We start from the raw sequence: 4,673 nt of genomic DNA, 5'->3' as shown, positions 1-4,673 counted from the left end.
GTGCTTCCTGTTTCTGTCATGTGACCTCTGATGTCATCACCGCCTTTACCTGAAGACAGGTAACAGCCACTTCAGATTCACAGGGTTATTGTTTTTAGGGTGAACGAAAACCAAAGCTGTGAAGGAGGTGGAGTCTCCATGAAGCTGGCCACGCCCACAAGACGTTGACAGATGAACCGTTTTTGATGAACTACAAATGCGTCGTAGAAAAACGAGCTTCTTCTTCTGGAGCAGACGTTTCTGTGGAGAACCAAAGGAATTGGATCGGTCAACCTGGAGACGCTTTTGCAGCCCATAGGGAGAGTCGGTTCTGGTCCGGAGTTCTACCCGCAGACCCGAATCTATCTCCCTGAAGGAGCGGAGAACAGCAGCGGTGTGTCCCGGTTCTTCTGGTTCTGGTCCAAACTCTGGCTGCAGCGTTCTGAAGGAGCATCCAGCCTGAAGGGGCGTCTCAGAACCCCACCTGCAGTGGGCAGAACCTTTGATTGACAGGCTGTGTCGGCCGTAGGAGGTGTGGATCGATGGTGGACGTGAAATGTTTGTGTTTTGAACTTTTCCTCTGCAGTTTCCTTTGGTTCCTCCAATCAGAGACGTTCTTCAAAGATAAAGTCCCACATTTGGTGTGTGACATTTGTTCCCCACATGTGACCCTGCAGATCTGAGCTGGAGACACAGCCTGGATGTCCAGTCACAGGCCGGACACTCTACCACAAGGCCGCTGAGCTGGTTCTTCACCCGGCTTTTGGGTTCTCTTCCTGGTTTCAGCAAAGCGGTTCTAGTTTTTCTATCATAAGGATCAACAGACTGAAGAGATGCGCTCCTTAAGGATCCTGAAGCGGTTCTCACTCTGATTTGATTTGATTTGTGGAGCTTTTGGTGTTTTTTACTCGTGTTTTAGGAACTGATTGAGCCGCAGAAGAGAATGATTGAAAATCGGTACCAAACCAATCAATGGCGGAGCAGCAGAAAGTGGGTCATGTTGGTCCGGTTCTCTGGTCTCTGCTCTGACTTCCTGTTTCTCCAGAACACATTCCTGAACCCCCCCCAGAACCTCATGGTTCTGACCCGTAAACCTCCAGATTTCTCTTGTGGGGCTGCAGAGCCTCAGAACTGTCTTATCAGAGCGTGGAACATGCGCTCAGACGCTCGCCGTGTGTGCGCTCAGATAAGAGGCGAGGTTATCAGGCGGAGGTGATGAAGCACCTCCAGCCGCCGGCCTTTAAAACCACAGTGAATGATTGACGCCATGACCTCATCGCCTCTTTGTTTGTTGCTCTGGCGAGCGGTCAGACGTCTCTGCCTGACACACAGCCGCCGCTGCAGCCAGGTCTAAAAATAGCCGAGGAGGCTCGGAACCTCCTCCTCTTCATCATTCAGGATCAAAGCAGCAGGTAGATTTTCAGCTGTGCTGCAGCAGCGCCCCCTCCAGGCGGAGCGGAGCGGCAGGGGTCTGGTTGAGCTCCAAACCGTCTTCTGGAACTTTCCCAGACGTCTGTCGGGTTTTCCTGCCGGCCTTTGGACCCGGCGGCGACTCCGATAAGAAGTCCAGACTTCCAGGTATTTAATCAGAGGAGCTCCGCTCTTCTCAGTATCTCTGGAGGCTGCACACCTCCTCGCCACCAGGCATCTTCAATACGGGCTGACGGAACCGGGTCACAGGAGAGGATGTGATGTGACAAAAGCCCGGTTCTCCATCTGACGTTCTCACTAGAGCCTCATCCACAGACGGACAGAACGTGGGAAGACCAGGGTTTGAAGAGGGTTCTGCTCTGTTATTGAGGAGGAGGCCACAGCCATAGAAGCACATCCACTAGATCTGTCCTGAAGAGCCTCCTGTCAGTCAAAAGACCACGCCCCCTTTGCTTTAAGGCTGTTTTACGTCTGCAGCTCCATTAGACGGCAGCTTCCTGTAACGAGATCTGAACATCCGCCCAGCGTCTCCTGATGATCCAGACCCTAAGCAGACCTCCACGGAAACCCCTTCCATGTCTGTCCCAGCCCCGTGATGCTGTGACGTGTGGAAGAAGCGTCCGGTCACACGGTACACGGCTCTGTCATGAAGGTCCCCGTTTCCCTCTGAAGCAGGAACAGACCAGGAGGTCCTGAAGACAGGAGGAACGGTTCTAGAGCAGGACTGTGGGAACCCAGCAGAACCGGACTGGACTGAACCAGCCTCCAAGTATATTTCTGTGTGTGTGTGTGTGTGCCTGAGTTTGTGTGTGTATATTTGTGTGTGTGCCTCTGAGTTTATGTGTGTGTGTATTTGTGTGTGTGTGTGTGCCTCTGAGTTTGTGTGTGTGTGTGTGTGTGAGTTTGCGTGTGTGTGCGCCTCTGAGTTTGTGTGCATTTGTGTGTGTGTGCCTCTGAGTTTGTGTGTGTGTGTGTGTTTCTCTGTGTGTGTGTATGTGTGTGAGTGTGTGTGTGTGCCTCTGAGTTTCTGTACATTTGTGTGTGTTTCTGTGTGTGTGCTGCCTTTCTCTCAGTCTTTTTCTTCTGCAGTTTGCAATCTGCTCTTTTTTTTCCCACGATGCTTTGCTTCCGCTCCACGTTGGCAGACCTGAAATCTTCTAAAGCTTCAGATATAAAAATGAACGATGACCTGCTCCTCCGACGCCAGAACGGATTTGCTTGAAGTCGGCCTCCTGCGAGATTCTGGCAGCGTTCTTCACGCAGAAACATCTGGAAAACGTGTTCTGGACTCGCCTCTCCTGCAGGAAGATCCGTGCACGGACGCTCAGCTGCAGCCTCCAAACCAGACGGATGGAAGGTGACGTCACAGCTTAACGACAGAAGAACTGGACCAGAACCGTCTCAGTCCGGGCTCCTGTCATCGGACACGTCAGGTCGATGGCAGAACATCTGTCTGTTGAATGAGGAGGTGATGTTCTCCTCGTGTTATTCAATAGACCGCACCCATTAACCGCGGCTCACACAGACCAGAACCATGTTCCAGAACCATGTTCCAGAACCATGTTCCAGGACAGAAACGGACCTACTGAATGAATCGGCTCCATCCTCTTCCAGCAGGAAAAGGTTCTCACGAGAACCTACCTGATGCTTTTGCACCCTAGTGGTCATTCCAGGAACTGCACAGAGTTGTTTTCATGGTGGGTCATTTCTCTTCGCTGAGGTCCACCTCGTGGTTCTGGCTGATCCAGTTACAGCAGAAGAACTGGGACTGACCTGAGGCGAACAGAGGATGAACCTCAGCTGGTGGATCCGGATTGGTTCTCAGATGTTTCCTGAGGAGGAGGCCGAAGGTGAAAGCGATTATTCTGGGATGGATGGCGAAGCTCTCGGAGCAGCTGTCAGACCTCCAGACGTCTGTGAGCAATCAGAGCGGCAGTGATTGACGGGCCGGGTCGGGCTTGTCAGGAGGAATTAGGTGTGCGGATGGGAGCAGGATTCATGGCGGAGGCCGTTAACGTCAGCGGGAGTTTGGCAGCGGCCCTCTCCACGCCGCTGATCGCTTCCAGGCCTCACAACTCGTAAACAAGATCAACGCGGGCTGCGTGTCAGCGAGCCGCAGCGGCGGGAACGCTGACACACGGTTTCAGAACCGGAGACCGGGTCAGAGGGCCTACCAAGACCTGGACGGACAAACCCCTCCTACAAAAGCAACACTCTGTGTGTGTCTGCGGGCTGTTTTGTGTTGTTTTGGAGGCTTTGTGTTCTTCTCAACTCAAGTAGTTGTCCTGAGTTTGTGTTTAGTTTCATTAATTTGTGAGTTTCCTTTTCTCTGAGATCCTTTTTGTGTTAATATTGTCTATTAGTTCTGGTTTTGTGTGTCTGCAGCAGCTGTTTCTGCTTCTGTCAGAGACGACCTTAACCGCCCCGCTAGGCGCTGTGATGCTCTGTGTGTGTGTTTGTGTTGGTAAATGTGTTTTTTTGTTGTTGTTTGTACTTCTTTTTTGTAAATTCCATGAACCAGCTGTTGGAGGGTCACAGCCAACCTTGAGCATGCTCAGTGTGGATCTGTTAGTGTCTCCGTGTTTTTGTGTAGTTCCAGATGGACGGAACGATGATTTATGAAACTTCTTTTGGTAAAAACAACAATTTTTTTCTTTCAATTTGAAAATCCTTTCTCACTTTCTGTGGGAAAGATCGGAACGTGAATTCCAGTGTTTGCAGATGATCTGGTTCTTTTATCTTCATCATCACAGACCTCCAGTTCTCTCAGAGCGGTTTGCTGTTGGGACCAGGTAACCTCCATGCTTGAGGTGACGGTTCAGAAAAGGTTCCAGGTCTGGACCGAGTCAGAAGTTGAAGTACCTGGACGTTCACAGGTGAAGGTTTGATGTAGCGTGAGGTGTGATGGATGTGTGCGTCTGCTGTCATGGTTATGTGGTTCCGTTTGCTGTGGTGGACAAACATCCGAGTCTGAAGAGAAGATCTCGATGTACCAGCAGGCCTATGTTCCCACATCAAGTTGTTTTTGTACACATTCCTTCTCGTCTCGTTCCGACCTTCACCCTGACCACGACCTGTCCGTCATTGATGAACGGTCAAATGCTGCACATGGAGGCAGAAACGTTCTTCCTGCGGGCCGCTGCACGGCCAAAGCTGCATCTTAAGTCCATTTCATTTAAGACCAAATCATCAGTTTTTGGTTTTATGGCACCAACGAGTGAACTTCTCCTTTTAAAATGTCTCAGCTGTAAAAAAAAAAAAAA

The 4,673-nt window shown here is 50.8% G+C and overlaps 1 long non-coding RNA gene across 1 annotated transcript; it reads left to right on the top strand.

The window, feature by feature from the left end:
• The first annotated feature begins 2,435 nt into the window (after window positions 1–2,435).
• Window positions 2,436–4,673, top strand: LOC111947186. The gene is made up of 2 exons (XR_002873009.1): window positions 2,436–4,043; window positions 4,164–4,673. It is a non-coding gene; the product is annotated as an uncharacterized LOC111947186 (long non-coding RNA).

Source organism: Oryzias latipes, chromosome 3, assembly GCF_002234675.1.
Source record: "Oryzias latipes chromosome 3, ASM223467v1".
NCBI classification, from domain to species: Eukaryota; Metazoa; Chordata; class Actinopteri; order Beloniformes; family Adrianichthyidae; genus Oryzias; species Oryzias latipes.
This window is presented reverse-complemented; position numbering and strand designations above follow the sequence as displayed.